Source organism: Sciurus vulgaris (assembly GCF_902686455.1).
Source record: "Sciurus vulgaris genome assembly, chromosome: 17".
NCBI classification, from domain to species: Eukaryota; Metazoa; Chordata; class Mammalia; order Rodentia; family Sciuridae; genus Sciurus; species Sciurus vulgaris.
In genome coordinates, this window is record NC_136478.1 from 35338498 (window position 1) to 35357479 (window position 18982).

Sequence of the window (18982 nt, forward strand, 5' to 3'; positions counted from 1 at the left end):
GAAAGAGTGCATGTCCCAATCAGATTTTATTGAGCTTCGGATGCAGGCCTCCCCACGCTCAGCCTCAGCAGCTCTCTCCACATCCTGCAAAGCGGTAGGGACAGAAGCAGAAGCAGGCGCCCCTGGTTGCCTGGAAATGCCTGTTGTAAGCTTTTAAGTCAAAGAAAAAAGTGTGGCTACTGCTTATCAACTTTTCCTCCGAAGTCCCTCCCATCCGCAACATCCTTGTTGTGTTCATCATATACTGCATTTTCTCTTGCATTGCAATTTGACTTTGCCACTGTCCCCTGAAGACCTGCGTGTCGGCGGGTTTACCCGGGATTCTCACCCTCGCTGGTGAAGAGCATTGGTTCGGCGCGGTCGCAGGCTGCACTGTCGCCATGAGAACAGCAGGTGGCGCCACAGGCGAAGGAGCCCGGAAGCAGCTGAGCCTGCAAGCAGTGGAGGTGTCTGATGCAGAAGGGCTCAATATTTGATGAGTAAGGGAGTGCGTGTGTGAGACCTGGGATAGTCTCCCATTACACTCTGTCTGCATGTCTAAGCACCAAAGCTGGCAGGAGGGTGAAAGACTGAGACGGGCTGTTGCAGGAATGGGGAACTCCGTCCACTGGCAGAGGAGGTTCACCCAGCTACCCAACAGGATCAGGCAGACTCTTGTGCCAGTTATTTGGCCAGCCTGGAGCCAGCCTTTGGATCTCTACACGTGACTTTTCCAAGAGTCGCCGCTATTAGCCTAGCTCCTCATAAGAGACAGGCTACTTAGTCCTTGTTGGCACCAATGAAGATGAATATTTCCCACACTTGAGTCGTTAACATCCCCCTTCATGATTGGGGTCACATCAGTCGTGGTGGCTGCAGGCCTATAATCCCAGAGACTCAGGAGGCTGAGGCAGGAGGATCACAAGTTCAAAGCTAGCCTCGGCAGTTTAGCAAAGCCCTAAGCAATTTAGAGAGACCCTGTCTCAAAAAAAAAAAAAAAAAATTAGCCTCGCACAATGGCACATGCCTGTAACCCCAGCGGCTTGAGAAGCTGAGGCGAGTTCAAAGTCAGTCACAGCAAAAGCGAGGTGCTAAGCCACTCATTGAGACCCTGTCTCTAAATAAAATAAAAAATTGGGCTAGGAATGTGGCTTAACGGTCCAGTGCCCCTGGATTTAATTCTTGGTACCAAAATAAATAAAGTTAAAAATAATTATAAGGGAAACCACTTATTGCTATAATAACTAGAAGCCCACTATTCATCACCAAAACAGAAGAGAACTGAAAAAAATAAATGTAAAACTGTTATGATTTCTTCAGTCTAGTTGTTTACCATTGAAAATCATCTCACATATCATCAATGGTGTGCTTTCCACACTTAGGAAAAACTGGGATTCCAGTACAACCTCTCCCAGGAATGCTGAATGAAATGAGGTCAGAGGTGATGGATAGGGAAAAGGGGGAGGGGAGGCAGAGAGAGGCAGGAACATTTTTTCCCCTGTTGCAAAACAAAGGGAACCCTGGCTGATATTCTGCACCATCTGGCTAATTCCCTGGCCTCCCAACAGGATGCACATATGTCCGGAAACTTCAAGTTATTTTTTACTAGGAAGTGGAGAGGAAGGGTGGAGATGGGACTTCCTGTGAGTCCTCCCCACCCTGAAGCTCTCAGTCCAAGTGTGCTGGCATCTCAGGGAGGGGGGTCCTTACGGGTCACCCAGACCTCCCTCCCCCATATCCGATGACTGATTTCCTCTTCCATGTCCTTCTTGCCTCTGCCCCAGTTCACTGCTGGAGATGGTCTATGGGTGGGCAGGGTCCCTGACAGCAGAAAAGACACAAGAGTCCTAGGGAGGAAAAAAGAGGAGACGAGTGATCCTTGCCTATACATGGCCTTGGTAAACCTGTGGTTCTGGATTAGGTTGTAAGAGAAAGAACCATGGGGCTGTAAGATCAAGAGGACAGGACAGGCAGGACCTTACAGTAAGGACCAGCCCTAGCCCCGTTTAATTCCCAGACTCAGGGCCGCTAAAGGGAGAAGATGCCTCTTGGCCAGGCTGGTCTTCTTGTGCACACAGGAGTTTTATAAAACAAAGTGCAGATTGTTTCTTCCATTCTTTCAAAGGACAACCAAGAAACTGTGATCCAGTAAAACAAAGATCTGCTTCACTCTCTGTGTCCTGCAATCCTGGAGGATAGAAGAGTCATTTCTACCCTCTTGTCCTAGAGATCTTCAGGTCAGGAAGGCAAAATTATTAGTCCAGAACCATCCCCGAACTAGCCTGGGTGTGGGAGGGTTATAGAGGAGCCCAGGAAGCCTCCGTCCCTCTGGTTCTACAGGGAGGTCTTTGAGATTGCAGACCTGCTGGTTCTGTCCCTGTCTAGTGCTAGGGACTCCGGACAAGTTACTCAACCTCCCCAAGCCTTAGTCTCTTCATCTGTAGCATGGGTATAATGCTGCCTTCATAGAATCGTTTGTAGGGCTAAATGAGGTCATTCATGTAGAGGTTCTGAAAGAGGACGGAGTTACTGACCCAACTGACTCCATTTCCAACCATTTTTCCATCTGAGCCACTTTCTTCAGCAGCTCCCTTATATTCCAGGAACTGCTGGCCTGTTTGAAAAGCTAAAATCACCTACAACCAACTGCTGGAACAGGTGCCATGATGTGGTGAGTCCCTAAGCAGCAATGATTACCCCCTGACCAAATCAAGGCTGCCTCCCGCAAACAGGAGCAGTCATCTCAGCGTGGGGACCCAGTCACCCCTCAAGCAATGATGACGACCTTCCCAGAGCTTCACAGAACCAGTCCTGAGATAATGATCAGCCAGACCAGAGTCTGACCAAGATGACTAACTCTACCAGCTCTACAAATCCTCCATTCATACAAATCCCCAATCCTTGCTTTTGTTCTGCTTTTCTATGAAACCTCAAAGTTTCCATCAGTTCCTTGAAGACATATCTTTGGTCATTTGTACCCCTAGATCTGTTCTTCCCAGTGTCGATGTAAGCTCCTTTTGTGCTCTTCTCTTTGATTGGCATATTGGGGTGGGTGGCAGAGCCGGGTCTGTTTGGACCACCTGAACCAAGGAGTCCAGTTACAGTAGGCCATGGGCTGAACACCTACTGTTCTAAGTGCTCGGTGTATAATCCTTGTGTGGCCTTAAGCAGGCAGGGAGTTTCCAGAAAAGCAATAAATACATGTATGCGTGGGTAGCATGTCTTCCATGCCACAGCAGTTCCAACCCGTCCCCTTCCTCATGCATACTCTCTGCATCTTCTGACATCTTGTCACCAATGGTGACTTTCAAGCTTGGTCACAGTGGCCCCAACCTCGCACCCCTGACCATCTTTATAGAAGGCCCTGCACACCTCAGGCACCCATATGATGTTTGTTGTAGATTCCACTGACCCAGGTGGCTTAGAACAGCATTCCACGAAGCAAACGCCTTTTGTTTTGCTATTGTGTTCTGAAGGCATCCGTAACCAGCCAGGCGTTAAACCTAATTGCAGGACATGCCCCTGGGCACCTGGAGCCTCAGCCCCCGCTGGTGGCTTCGCCCACATACAGGAACTCCACTCCCAGCTCTCTTTGCCCTGTTAAATACAAAGTATAGGAGGCCATTGTTCTGGACTAATCTCCTGCATTAGACCCCAACAGTCCTAGCTCAAAATAAATAAATAAATAAACAAATAAATAAAAAATAAAAAATAGTCACTCATGCTAAGGTTCCACATCACCAAAACTGAAACTAAGCTATCTGACCTTCTGAGAAATCAGGATTATGGGAATTTATGGCCAAATTTCCCAAACAGGTCAGTTTCATTTGGAATGATAATGAAGTTCTCTCTTCTTCAATCCTTATACCAAAAGTACCTGAAATAACCTGATATTAACAATTTTCCTACTGTTCTGCCTCCCTGCCCCTGCTGTACAAGGGAAAGTAACTTTGAAATAACCAATCTGCCTTTTGTTCTTTTTTTTCCACTTTCTGCAGCCCTTCTCTGTCCATAAAACCAAATTCTTTTGCTCAGTCCTACCGAAAACTTATTAATCTGATATTAATCTGTTGCCCAATTCTAGAATCAAACATAAAACCGGGTTGAGGGTGTAGCTCAGTGGTTCAGCCCTTGTGTAACGTGCACAGGGCCCTGGGATCACTCCCCAGCACCACAGAAAATGAAAAATAAGAAAATAAAGCCAACTAGCTGGGCACAGTGGCACATGCCTGTAATCCCAGCAATTTGGGAGGCTGAAGCAGGAGGAATCCAAGTTCAAGACCAGCCTCAGCAACTTATTAAGACCTTCGGAGATTCAGCAAGACTGTCTCCAGATAAAAAATAAAAAGGTACTGGGAATGTAGTTCAGAGGTAAAGCCCCCCAGGCTTTAATCCCCAGTACCAAAAAAAAAAAAAAAAAAAAAAAAAAAGTCAACTAAGATCTTCAAACTTTTTTTTTTTTTTTGCAGTGCTGGGGATTTGAACCCAGGGCCTTGTGCTTGGGAGGCAAGCACTCTACCAACTGAGCTATATCCCCAGCCCTAAACTATATTTTTTTCCTTCACCCCTCCAGGAAGTTTGATGACAAGTTCACTGAGGCCCTTACAGCTCTGTGATTTGGGGAATCCATTTACCTTCTAATGACTCCTCTCACATGTAAAATAAAATCCGACATCCTTCCAGGCCCACCCAGGCCACAGGCTCTGGCCTCTGCCCACCCCTCAATCCCTTGTCCTCTTTCCTTCTCTGACCCAGATCCAGGCATGCAGGCCTCTGAGTTGTGCTTCAAACCCTTTCACACCAGAGCTCTACAGTAGCTGCACACTCTGTGCGGAAGCTCCTCTCCAGATGTGCAGCTGTTACTAAAAGCTCCATCCTTGTCCCCAGTGCCAATCCAATAATGAGGATACAGGTTTGAGTAAAAAGATAAAGAAGGTTTTATTGCTTTGCTAGCAAAGGAAAAACACAGGAGACTCCTGTCCCAAAGGCTGGGATTCTGCTCATCAGCAGGAAAGGCAGCTTCTGAAGAGGTGACTCAAAGGCTACATCCCACGTGTTCTCTGTCTGGAGTTCTATTCACTTGTTAATTTGGGAGGCAGTCATTTCTGAGATCTGCTGGTGCCCATCCCCAAAGTCTGAACATAATAGTGGTTGAATCACCTCTTTAAAAAACCCCTGTTCCCCCTGACATCCTCTGGGACAGGAGTCCTCTTGGTCTCCTTTCCTAGCAAAGCAATATAACTTCTTTCTCCTTTTTCTCAAAACTGTGTCCTTGCCAGGTGTGGTGGTGCACACCTGCAGTCTCAGCAAATTGAGAGACTGAGGCAGGAGGATCCTGAGTTCAAAGATGGCAATTTAGTGAGGCCCTACGCAGTTTAGCGAGACCCTGTCTCAAAATAAAATACAAAAAAGGCTGGGATATGGGCCCAGTAAACAAGCACCCCTGGGTTTAATCCCCAGTACCAAAAAAAAAAAAAAAATGTCCCCATTATTGGATTGGCCTCAGGACAAGGATCAGGCTTTCAGCAGCAATTCCATACTGGAGACTATGAAATAAGCTGGCAGCAGACAGATTAACAGAAGATATGCAGATAGTCTCTCTGGTAATGAAATTTGTCACAAAGCAGTTCATCAGAAGAATAGGTGACAAGTCTGTGAGAAGTCTGTGTCTCCTCGCCGGTGAGTTAATCTTCCCAGGTGCCTGAGGTTGGAAAGAAACAATGGAGTTTCTTTCTCTTTTGGGGGATTGAACCTAGGGGGCGCTTAACCACTGAGTAACATCCCCAGTCCTTTTTTCGTATTTTATTTTGAGATAGGGTCTTGATAAACTACTTAGGGCCTCTCGCTAAATTGCTGAGGCTGGCTTTCAATTCATAATCCTCCTGCCTCAGCCTCCTAAACTGCTGGGATTATGGGATAGGGTGCACGCCCCAGAGTTCCTTCTTCAGGATTCATCTTTAAGCAGACTAAGGAACTTCAGAGAGAGAGTCCCTGCCAGTGCTTCAGGGGAGAAACAGGAGTGAAAGGCAAGAGGGAGGAAGAAGGTCAGGGAGAACTTGGTTCTCCTTTAAAGAACTCAGCATGCCAAGTGCTAACACCCTTTATTAAAACTAGTGCGCAGGTGAAGCACAGTTGCACTCCTGTTTCTTATTTTCAAGCCCTTTGTGTGATTGCACCAACACAGCACCCAGGAAGACACTGACCTCGACACTGCTGGCCAGGGGGCATCTTGAGTCTGTTTATCAGATTGGTTGGGGGGCCCAGCAAGATTTCATGTGCTGGTATATTTTGAGCAACATCCCCAAGGCAAATAGGATCCAAGCATTAGGGGATTGAGTTTAAGGACACATTGTCTCTTTTTGCCTACTTTTGCACAAGGGCAAAAGGGGAGGCTGTTTACACATAAAGGCTTGTTATTGTTATGTCCTAGCATGCAAGAACACTCAGCAGAGTCAGACAGCTTGGGTTCAAATGCCCATTCCTACTGACTCATCAGCTCTGTGGAACATTCCAGAATCTCCCTATGCTTCTGTTTTTGTTTTTTTTTTTTTTCCTTTGGGGCGGGGGTTTGCTGGGGATCGAACCCAGGGCCTTGTGCTTACAAGGCAAGCACTCTACCGACTGAGCTATCTCCCCAGCCCCCCTGTTTTTGTGTTTGATACTGGGGATTGAACTCAGGCCACATCCCCAGTTCTTTTAATTTTTTTTTTACCTTGAGACAGTGTCTCACTAAATTGCTTAGGGCTTCATTAAATTGCTGAAGTTGGTCTTGAACTTGGGATCCTCCTGCTGATACTGGTGATGAGAATCCCGGCTGAGTCCCCTTTCCCTGATGTGAAGATTGAACACCCGAGAAACGCCTATGCAAGAATAGCAAGCAAGTTTTATTTAAAGGATAGAACAGAGATAGCCTTCGCCAAAGAGAATAGGCTCCAGAGTTGGGTGTCTGAGGAAGTGGGGGTGTCTTGCCCCTTTTATACATTTTAGATTCCTTTGTTCTCATGGCCTCTCCTCCCCAACCCGCCTACAGTGACTAGGGACCAAAAGGTGGGCCAAAAGGTTTAGTGATTCAAGAGCAGGAATGAAGCCCCAAGGGTACAGACAAGGAAGGGAGAGGAGCTGGGGGCATTATTAACAACTCCACAACTCCCGGTAGTGAGGAACAAATCCCTGGAGGTAGGTAACCTTGACAACAGGTTGGAGGTGGGGGAAGGGCTCTGGAGGTATCAGCCCTTCGTCTCCTCTTGATTCAGCACCCACCTTCCCACTGTGACGAATCATTTACTACTTACGCTGACAGTCTGTCCTTTTGCCTTCCCTTCCCATCCCTCTGGGCCTCACTGCCTCAGTCTCCCAAATCCCTAGGATTTTAAGTGTGAGTCACAACACTCTGCCTGTTTCGTCATCTTTATTTTTACTTAATTTAATTTTTGCGGTACTAGGGATTTAACACAGGGACACTTTAACACCGAGCTACATCCCCAGTTCTTTTTATTTTATTTTGATGCAGGGTCTTGCTAAATTACCAAGGATGGCCTTGAACTATGGATCCTCCTGCCTCAGCCTCCAGAATAGCTGGGATTTCATGCATGCACCACCATGCCCAACCCAATTCTTTAAAATATTCATGGATGAAAGTTTCAGAGGCCAATAAACATTCTGCTCCTCCTGAGACCAGAACTGAGAAATAAAAGCAGATAGACAGGAGCTGGAGATATGGATCAGTAAAAGAGTCCTTGCCAAGCATGCATAAGGCCACAAGTGCCATGCCCAGTTCTGTGAAAATAAAAGACAGAGAAAGGTGGGGATCAATGTCATCTTTACTACTGATAAAAGCTGTGCTGGAAGATGTGGCTGGGTTAAAATACTTCACCCCTTCACCCCATCAGTAATAGAAGAGGCAACTGCAAACAGCAGATAGTAGCACACTCTGTTCTGGTGGGTACAGTGCTCCAACCCACAACTAAACCTTCCCAGAAAGCCACCAGTCAGGTAAACCCTCCTCCTGTTGTGGGGAAGAGACACATGGGTGAAAACACTCAGCCCTGCTGGGGAGTAGTGGGGAATCTACCTGCCTTCCTTGAAAATATGAGAATAAGAACGGGAAATAAATGATTCCCTCAATCCCATCTCGCCGGGTTATTACAGACATTACAGAAAAATACAGGCAATATCTGGAATATACTCCAGAAAGATTTTTTACCGTCACGGGTTGTCCTAGTCTGGTAAGGCCAAGGCTGGCCAACTAAGGAAGGTGTGGCTTGGAGGAGGCAAGGGTCTGTTTTTGTTTTTGTTGTTGTTTTGGGTTTTTGTTTTGTTGTTACTGGTGATTGAACTCAGGGGCACTTGACCATGAGCCACATCCCAGCCCTATTTTGTATTTTTTTTAAGAAACGGGGTCTCACTGAGTCGCTTAGTGCCTTACTTTTGCTGAGGCTGGCTTTGAACTTGCCATCCTCCTGCCTAAGAGTGTGTGCCACTCTGCCCGGCTGTTTTTTTGTTGTTGTTGTTGTTTTGTAGTACTGGGAATTGAACCCAGGGCACTCTACCACAGAGCTATATCTCCAACCCTGTTTGTTTTTTGACAGGGTCTCATTAAATAGCCCACATTAGCCTTGAACTTATGATCTTTCTGCCTTAGCCTCCTGAGTCACTGCGATAACAGGCATGGGCCACCACACCCAGCACAAGGGAGTTTGTTTCCTTCTTTCAATACTGGGCATTGAAAACCAGGGGCACACTATACGAGCCACATCCCAAATGCTTTGTACTTTTTGAGATAGGTTCTTGCTAAGTTGCCCAGGAACTCATGTTCCTCCTGCCTCAGCCTCCTGAGTTGCTGGGATTACCTTGAACACTGTGTCTGGCACAGGAGAGTTTTTTTGAAGGGGAACTTTTACTTTCATTTCTCTGTTCCCTACACTCAGAAAACCTTGAGAGTTCCTTAATGGGAAATACACTGATAATATATAAACTGGCAAGACTTCTAAATAGGAAAAGAACTCAAAAGCTGTGTATCTTTGGTTAACATACCAACCCAGTGTCTCCTGAGCACAGTCAATGGCAGAGCTTCCTTATTTGTGTGTGTGTGTGTGTGTGTGTGTGTGTGCGTGCGCACTAGTTCTGTTGTTTTAGGGTGGGGTGTTTTTTAGAGGTCAGGGAGAGGAAAGGACTTTTGTGTGTTTTTCAAAGCAGCCTCCCTCCTCGGCCAGTAATTAAAAGAATCACTGGCCTGGAAGTCACTGGGAGCAAACAGGAACCAACCCTGGGGAAAGCCCTGTCCAGTCACTGAACTACATAGCAATTGCACTTAGTGCAACTAAGAAGACAGGAAATAACAGGTTATGTTGATAACATGCCTCACTGATACTTCCAGCTCTGGGTGCAATGTATCAGCAAGGCTGTACTTGCCACCTGATCTGCTTCAGCCAATCCCAGGTCATCTACCTGATGAAGCAAGGTTGCCGGTTGTGTGGACATCAAGGGAAAAGCCCAGCGCATGAGGAAGCTGTTGGTCTGTGAGTCTAATGGTTCTCTTCCCTGTGCTTAGTCATCTCTCAGTGGGGTACTAGGACAACACCTGCCTGAGTTTCTGGAACATATGGAAAACCCCAGCAGCCTAGATCCCTGACAGGTTTTACCTGGGTTAATCCCTCTTACCAAGACATTCCCCTTGGCATTTCCAACTGAAACATCTTTAAAGCCTCTTCTCAAGGGCCATCTACACAGTTGGAGCAGTCTCCCAAGCTCACACAAGTTCTATGCGCTTACACAAGATTTTCAATGAAAACTGAGGCTTGCTAATTTAACAATAATAATACCAAATGCTATAAGCACGTACTGTATCCAGCATTATATTAATTTTCACAGTAGGAAGTATTGTTACCCACATTTTAGAGGGCGAATTAAGACACAAAGAAGTCGAGTAGTGTCCCCACGGTTCCCAACTCTCTGCCATGTGTAAGCTCTTATACCGTCTCCGCATGTTTAGTTCAGAAGGATATTAACACTTTTCCACAATTTGTTCTCAATGACTCAGAAAATACTAAGATCTGGAAAAGGCCCTAGAATTATTTGAATGTAACCTTTAAGGCTTAAAGTTCAAAAAAAAAAAAAAAAAAAGTAACCTCTGATTTTACTGATGGAAAAACAAACTTAGATCTGGGTTTATTTGCCCCAGTTCCACAGTAAAATCACGAGCACTGTTTGTGCCTCTCCCATGATGCATTCCCCCCTTTTCTCTCCCAGAAATCATACTCTTGAAATTGTCTTTTATTACTATTATTTATTTTTCAGTTCTCCATATGTATTCCCATTTTCTTTTCCTATTAAGAGGGGGCGTGTAATGGAGGTAAACAAGAGAGAAAAAAAGAACAACGCAGAGAAAGCCCATCTGCCTATTAATGTAAAACCCAGAAATTCGTATACACTAGATCGCCTGAAAGCGTTGTACCCTCACCAAAGAAGGCCACTCGGGCCTTCGGAACTGTAGTTTTGCCCTCAACCAACATGGTGAATGCGCGTGACGTAGACTTCCGTCGCTCTTTCTCTACCTACCCGCTCTCCCCAAGGGGGCGGCGAGCTTCAATGACGGCGGCAGGCGGGGCGCATGCGCGGCGGCGGGGCCCGGCCCGCGGTGGCGGCGGTGGAGGGGCGTAGGGGCTAGCTGTCCGCAGTTACCAAGCTGCGGCGACCCAGGCGGGATGGTGTAGCCGGGCCTGCAAGCGGGAGGGCGGGGGCGGGGGTGAAGCGGCCGGCGACGGCCGACGCCGCCATTAGGGCTCGGGTGTAGCGGCAGCACGCTGAGGGGGCGTCGCCGCCGCCGGCCCCCGGAGCCGCCGCGGGAGGCCGCGCCCGCCATGGCGGCCCGGGCGGTGCTGGACGAGTTCACGGCGCCAGCCGAGAAGGCGGCGCTGCTGGAGCGGAGTCGCGGCCGAATCGAGGGTCTGTTCGGTGTGAACCTGGCTGTGCTTGGCGCGCTTGGGGCCGAAGAGCCGCTGCCCGCGCGCATCTGGCTGCAGCTCCGCGGGGCGCAGGAGGCGGTGCACAGCGCCAAGGTGAGTCCGGCCGCCGCCCCCGCGCGCCTGCCTTCCAGGGCCCAGCCCGGGGCCTCCGCTGGTCCAGTCTCTCCCTCCCTCCACCCACCCCGACCCCAGCGCTGGGGTTAAGCCTGCTTTTTCGGTTCCTCAGCCATTGGAACCGAATGGACCTTGGGCTAGCGGCTTAATCTCAGGAGCCTCAGTTTCCCTATTTGTAAAGTGGTACTAAGAAAGCACCTACCTTGGAGCGCTGTCGCGCGGATGAAAGTGAGTGATGTGTATAAAGCACAGGGCACAATGTCTTAACTGGGAGTAAGCCCGCTGCGAAATGTCTGTTATCTGTAGCCGCCTCCCCCGCCTCCAGGATGTGCGCAAGACCCGCCACTCCTGGTTCACAGTGTTTTCTGTATTTTGTTTTGCTTGCTTGTTTGTTTTTATCCAGCACACCTCCGTAGGAGGGGTCTCAGTCCCTCTTGAGAATCAGGAAAAAAAACCGTAATAGTGAAAATGTTCAGAGAATATCCAGAAGTAGGGTATTTGATCAGAATGTTTAAAAAACATTATTCCTTGTGTTACTGTACATTTGTATAACGCTTGTTGCATATCAGACTTTTACTTAAGGAATAATGCAGCCCTTAAAAAATCCGAAGAGGTAGTTTTTATGTCCTTCCTTTTTTCTTGTTAAATTAACAGCTGGGGAAACTGAAACTCGAAGTGGTGACTCACCTTGTATCTAAATCAGCATTTTAGACTACCTATTCAACATCTTCAGCTTCCTTCCATTCCCAAGCTTTAAAAAAAAAAAAAAAGACCCATGTAGGGGAGAGAAAAGCTGTCTCCCGTCTGGAGGTTCTGTAATTTGAGTCTACAGATGATAAATTGAAAACTGAGTTACTGAAATAAATTGACAGTAAACACATTAGCAGGAGAAAAACCTTTTTAATTGCGTATATATGCAAGGGAGTTCCACGAAATATGACTGGAAGAAGAGCCAGGTGTTTGAAGTTTTGTAGCATCCTGAGCTACAGGAGGAGTCGGTGATGGTTTTCTTTCCAGTGGTATTTGGAAGACTTGCCTCTAGTCAGATCAGGAGACTTCTGAGAAAGCCCCTCCGGGCTTTTGCTGTTCCTCAAGTGCTCTCAGTTTGAAGTAATCAGCATACTAAAGGGGCATATTTAAGAACAGTATTTCTTGAACCCCTTCACCCTCCCATTTACTCAAGTTTCTCCAGATTTTCCCATTTATGGTGGGGTGGCAATATTTAGAAGTAGGGAATTTGTTTTCAGAACCAGTGTTCTTATTACCTGCCTCTCAAATTATTTCTCTGGGGAGGAGAGTGGGGAGTGGGTCCTTTTATCACTATTTCACATATTTCACAGTGCTCTTGAAGAATCTGAGTAGTTTTAGCTCCTGACATTCTTAGATTTAACAATGAGAAAAGCCTTCCATGCTTACTTTTTAACATATGAAGAGTCAATAGGACATTTAACTGTTGAGTCTTCTCCACAGCTTATCTTAAAACATAGATGTTGAATCAAATATGCATTTCTGTGCTTAATTTCTTATTTAAATTGGTTTCTGATTTTGAAAAACTGGTCTAATTTCTTCCCATACCTCTCCTTTCTCCCCAGCTGCCTAATTTCTACTACTCAGGACTGAAAAGTTCAACATGACTGCGTCCTGTTGTTTATTCTGAAATTCTCTTACATGTATTCATTCTCTCCTTTCAGTTCGTTGCCTTTGCTGTGATTAAGACCTTCGTTCTTGGTTTGTGTCCCCTCCCTTGCTTCAGACCCTTTAAGACTCTTTTGCTCCCTGCCTTTTAGGGGAGCTGCTGGAGCCTCCTATCACCTATCTCATCTAGTCTAAACTCTGGCTTACAAAATACTTAATAACCCAGCCCCATCTTATTTTCCTAATTTTCTGTTTTAGCAGCTCTCGCCTTAAATCTCCCCTGTAGTCTAGTCTCTGCCCTTGCTCGGTGTTTTGCCGGCTCCTGGTTCTGCTTTTACTGAAGACCAGCCCAAGAATAGAAAGTACTGCCTTTGCTATACGCAAAAGCGCTGCCCATCTGCCAGGCCCTTCCAGCTGCAGTTCTTTTGGCTATTACTGCCATACAAGTTTAGCATGAACTAATTGGAAAAGTTGTCTTACAGTATCTTGACGGTATGTGTCACCTGCTAGGTTATCTTCATAGTCCAACCTTCTCACATGTAAGAAATCCTTTTCTTTTTCTCTCTTCCTTGAGATACAGAGTAAGGATCTAATGGCCGTGTTCAAAGGCTTTTTTTTTTTTTTTGTTTTTTTTTTGTTTTTTTTTTGTTTTCCTTGATTGCTTGGAAGTTTGTTTTGCATTTTTGGAGAAGAAGAACATTAACTTCTTTTAAAAATTAAGAACAGAGAGCCACTTTGATTTAATATCACAGTATTTTAAGTTTAGCTGTTGAAAAGCTGGTTTGGGGGAAAGACGTGGAGTAAAGAAGTTTTTAATTATTTATCGCAGTGCTGGGGATTAAACTCAGGGTCTCAAGCATGCTTTACCAGTAAGCCACCCCCCCCCCCCCCCCCCCCAGCCTAAGAAGAACTATCTGGTGTAGTCTTTGGTCAGAATAAAAAGAGATATCTGATTTAGGTCCCACCTGGTGGTTTACTTTTAAAGTGTTAATTCACTGTCGTTTACAAATGCTTGAGTAGGGGAGAATGCTGAGGATTAGTTAGACTATTATTCACTGGAGGGGAGCAAGTTGGGATCTATTGGTGTAAAGTGTCAATGCCTGGGACGAGGAAACAAAGGCACTGGAAGTGGCCAGTTTTGGTCATTGATAAACCTGGAAGATTTTCAGGTACGAATTCCAGACTGAGGTGGTTGTGAGTAAAGGCTGGAAAGCCAGACTGTCAAAGTAGAAAGTGTCAAGGACACCCTGTAAGAGATGAAGACCAAGGGACCCAAAAGCCATGCCAAGACCCTTGGGCTTTCTCCAGTAGGGAGTCAGAATTTTGAGAGGGAAAGAATTTGCCTGCTTTAGAGTCAGGTAAATCCAACAGTGGACTGTTCAAGTTAGAGTTTGCACGGTTGGGTGGTTGGTAAAGTTTTCACAGATTTTGAAACTGAGTGGATGTAGGGATTTAGGGGTAGATTTTAAGCCCTGGTGGCAGGAAGGATGGTTGGTGTGTTGTGTGAGCTGTAGGTTGGTGGGGCTACCAGGTAGCCCACATTTAAGGAAAGCTCACGTGCACTCACTGTTGCCCCTTAACCTCTAGGAGCCTGCAGTCTGGTAGGGGAGACAAACATGAAAACAAACAGGACAGTGTGATACATGTAGCAGTTGTAGAGTGTAAGGTGTTGTAATACAAGAAAGGAAAGGTTGCCCTCAACTAGGTTCTAAAGGATCAATGAGAGTTTTCTAGAGAATATTGAATTTCTGGCAGAGGAAAGAGCACACACAAAATCACAGGAATAGCTGGGCCTGGTGGCACATACCTGTAATCCCAGCAACTCAGGAGACTGAGGCAGGAGGACATCGAGTTCAGAGCCAGCTTCCTCAACTTAGCAAGACCCTGTCAAAAAATAAAATATAAAAACATGATATGGCTCAGTGGTTAAGTGACCCTAGGTTCATTCCCTGGTACCCCCCCCCCCCCAAAAAAAAAAAAAAATCACAGGACTATGGAAGAGTGCAATTGAATTAGTTTCCTTAAGTGTAGAGAGAGTGTTAGGGAAATTGTCAGAGGTGGAAAGGGATGGGCACATTGTGCTTGGGGCCTGCTGAAGAACAGGGATTTTAATGTGCAAATGGACAGTGGAGAGCCCTGAACATGAGTGATGCAGACAGATCAACATTCTTACAGAATGCTTCACTGTTCACTCCTTTGGGCTTGTGCTCCTTGCTGGTTTGTAATAAGTACAGAAGGTTTAACGACTTTCATAGCAATGTGTCTTTACTAAGGGGACTGGAAAGCAAGAGAAAAACCAGAAGAGAGCATTGCCCTTAGGGGGCCCACAGAGGGGCTGACGTCAGTGGTAGAAGACTAAATGGAAGCAAAGGAGTTCAAGGATTGTATTTCAGAGAGGAAGTGGAGGTAGTAACTGCTTCATGCAAAAAGAAAGATTAAAGATATAAAGCAGGTTAAGAATTCTCCCCATCAGCAGTGAAAAGGGATGTGGTTGAGAAGATCACTGCTGGGTAGTGAGATACTTGGAGAACTTTCTTTTGGATGACAGAGCCGGAAATGTAGTGTTCCCTGGTACCAGGAGAACTGGTGAGCTAAGACTGACTGCCCTGGAGGAGAGGGCTTGCATAGTACTAGCCAGTTACACTGTGTAGGTTCATTCATTATCCAGAAGCCTTAGGAGTCTGGAGTTACTTATGTGAGATCAGTTGTGGTTTGGTTTTTTTTTTTTTTTTTAAGTGGCAACTAATTTAGGTTTTTAAAATCATGCATGCTGTGAATTATGTAAAATTTTACATTAATACTCTTTAAAGTTTATATTGTTAAAAGCAAAACAAAAAACAATTATACATGCTAAATGAAACATGTCAGTGAACCAGATTCAGAACTGAAAGAACTTGGGACTACAGTAAGGGCCAGACAAAATTAGCAAAACTATATAGTGTCACTTCTCCCAGAAATTTTCTTTTTTTTTTTTTTTTACTGGAGAGTCTTACCACTGCACTACATCCCCAGCTCTTTTTATTTTTTCATTTTTGAGACAGGGTCTCACTAAGTTGCTTAGGACCTTGCTAAGTTGCTGAGGCTGTCCTTGAACTTGAGATCCTTCTGTCTTGGCCATCCTAGTTGCTGGGATTAGGGGCATACCAGTACAGTATATGTTGAAGAACTCTGGAGATTCTGATCAGGAGTTTTCCAAGATCAGAATCTTGGATGTGAAGGAATTCTGAGGATGATTCTGAGCATCAGGGTTACTTCTGGTCATGGGTGAAGTGAAAGTGTTCCCTTCATCTTAGAGTAGTAAGGAGAGAGAGGAGATGGCAGTGTGAGGTATCTGAAGATAATACAGTGCTGAGGTCACCAGCGTTCATAGTAGAAAATCGAGTGCTAAAGTTAGTGAGGCAGTAACCTGTCCTGGAGGTTAACAAATAAGTATAGTAATTGGAAGTAAGCTGCTTGTTCGTATACGGTCTCCCTAAACCTTTAGGCTGCTCAATTTTCTAACTGTAGCTGCCCTTCAATTGATGTTTTGTTGAAAGTATTACTTCAAAATGATTAGACATCAGAGGCCTACCCTGACCCTGGAGTACTCTAAGAGAGGAATGGGGAAGATGATCAGTCTTAAAACATTGAAATTACAGTACACCCAAGAAACTGTGCTAAGGTAGACAAACATCTAATCCATTTTTAACTTGTGAGGAAAAGAAAAAAGGAGAGAGTCTTAAGAAGGAATGGTAATTGGCCTTTTCCCAATTGAGTTTTCACTTATATATTTGTAGAATAAGGGAATAAAAAGATGTTGAAAAAAATTTCATACACTTTTTTGGTACTGGGGATTGAACCCAGAGTCTTACACATGCTAGGCAAACACTCTACTACCTAGCTACATCCCCAGCTTGCAAACCCCCCCCCCTTTTTTTTCCAATTTTATTTTGAAATAGGATATCTTTAAGGCCCATTCTGGACTTGACCTTAAGATTCTCCTAAGTCACTAGGATTGTACAGGTGTGCCCTCCTGAAAAATGTAATACCCTTTGAAGTGGCCTATATTCTACTGACTTCAGAGGGTTAAAGTTGACCTAGTGTTGTTTCATTTCCTTTTTGGTTGGGCAAGCTTGATACCTGGTTCATGAATGAACAGTAGATTTGTTCTTGGAGGAAATAATTCAGAGATGTGATACCAGTTAATGTCTCTGGAGCTTTTGTTTTGATTTTACCAGAAAGGAGGGTGGAGTCCTTTGCATTTCCTAGAATGGTCTTTTTTTACTCAATGTAGTTGTGAAAATAATCTTCTTAAGAAACAGTGGTTGGTTTGATCTCTTTTTATGGTTAATATTTTGGGGTTATACCAGAATGTTGAAATAGGGGATACTCACACTGTTACGCTGGGCTCAAAAGCCATTACTCATGACTGTCGTTTCCTCTTCCCTATTCACTTCCTAGCCGGTATTGTAGGATTTTGTTTAAATTAAGGACCACATCTTGTATTGTGCTGACATTTTACTAAATTGACAATGGTTGTATAAGTTTAGCTTTTTTTTTTTTTTTTTTTGTGGTGCTGGGGATTGAACCCAGGGCCTTGTGCTTGTGAGGCAAGCACTCTACCAACTGACCTATATCCCCAGCCCATAAGTTTAACAGTCTTCAAAACAAAACATTAAGAGGGAAATCCTTGAAGTAATTGAACTTGTTTTTTAAAATCAGTTATTTAATATGAAAGCAACATAATTTTTTTTTTCCTAAAACTGAATTTTGTTGCCACGTACCGTATGGGGATACATACCTGTAATCCCAGTAACTGGGAAGTCTGAGGCAGGAGGATCACAAGTTTGAGGCCAGCCTGGGCAACTTAGAACCTGTCTCAAAATAAAAGGACTGGAGATGTAGGGTGCTTACCTAGCACCCTGGGTTTAATCTCCAGCATGGCAAAAACATATAGTTCCTAAAAATGTAAAGTTAACCTACATAAAACATTTATTTAACTCATTTTGAGGGAGCCAGCTGGATAGGAAAACTGACTCAGGGAGCATTGGAGGAAATGAGTATAAGTACTGAAAAAAGAATGTTGACTAGGTCCTGGGTTCAATCCCCAGCCACACACACACACAAAGAATATGGGAGTAAGATTGTTAGATTGGATACTAAATTGGTTATTGTTCTATAGGGTAATGAAACGGTGATCTTTGGTTTCAGAAATCATCTGTGTCAATGCTAGACAAAAATCTACAAATTAACATTTAATTTCACAGTTTCTGGGCCTTACTCTATGAATAGTATGTCAAACAAAAGTACATCCTTATAGATCATACATCAGCAAACTTTTTTCTGTAAAGAGCCAGATAAATAAATATTTAAAAATTTGTAGACTACCCAGGGTCTCTCTCTCATATATAATTTTTTTTTTTTCACAACCCTTTAAAAATGTAAAAAGATTTTTTCAGAGGCAGTACAAAAATTTTCCAAGTTGGGCTTGCATGATCCAGAATGGTAGGTTCTAACACATGGGGCTGCTTAAATTGAAATGAATTAAAATTTATTGAAATTAAATATTCAGTTCCTCGGTTGCATTTCAACTGCTTAGTTGCCACATGTACCTGGTGGCTGCTGCAGGTGTAAACCATTTTCATCATTGCAAAAAGTTTATTGGACAGTGCTGTCCTGGAGTAGGAAGTAATCTGTGGTTGGGCCTGCTAGGCGGTAGTCTGGTATGACATTGAAAAATCATGCAACCTTTCTTTTACTTTTATTTCTGGAGTTTTGTAATCTTTGTTCATTGTGCCCACTTGTAATCATAATGTCTGGTAATTATTCTTTTGTGTATGTGGGTTTAACTCAGAGCCTCAGGCATGCTAAAGCAAGTGCTCTACCACTGAGTTACATACATCCCTAGCCTTTTTTTTTTTTTTTTAAGACAGTGTCTTGCTAAGTTGCCCAGGCCTATCTCAAATTTAAGATACTCCTGCTTCAGCCTCCTCAGTATCTGGGATTACAAGTATGTGCCTGGCTTAACTTGGGTTTTTTTTTTTTTTTTTTTTTTTTTTTTTTTTTTTTTTTTTTAAGATTTCAAAGTAGTATGAGCTTCTGTGAGTTTTAGTTCTTAAAAAACTAACATATTTAAAGTATTAGATGTTGAGCTTCTTTACATTTTTAGGAATTTTAGAGATTCATGTAAATGCTTGCTCTTTACCATTAGCCAATTAGAAAAGAGGTTCTTTATGAAACTTGACAGTTAATTTATTAACCCCCCCCCCAGAGATAGGAATATATTTCACATTCACATCATGAGGAATAAA

The 18982-nt window shown here is 44.5% G+C and overlaps 1 long non-coding RNA gene across 3 annotated transcripts in view; it reads right to left on the bottom strand.

Annotated features, from left to right (window-relative positions):
• LOC306647997 overlaps positions 1–18982 on the bottom strand; it is a 94480-nt gene that overhangs the window by 55085 nt on the left and 20413 nt on the right. Inside the window, exons 1-3 of one of the 3 annotated variants that reach the window (XR_013760234.1) lie at positions 11260–15261; positions 10537–10697; positions 1690–1826 (exon numbers count right to left, since the gene is read on the bottom strand). The exons of 1 other annotated variant lie outside the window; for it this stretch is intronic. This is a non-coding gene — a long non-coding RNA (uncharacterized lncRNA). Of the gene's footprint in view, positions 1–1689; positions 1827–10536; positions 10698–11259; positions 15262–18982 lie in introns of those variants that run through there. One more of the 3 variants, XR_013760235.1, reaches the window with a different exon arrangement.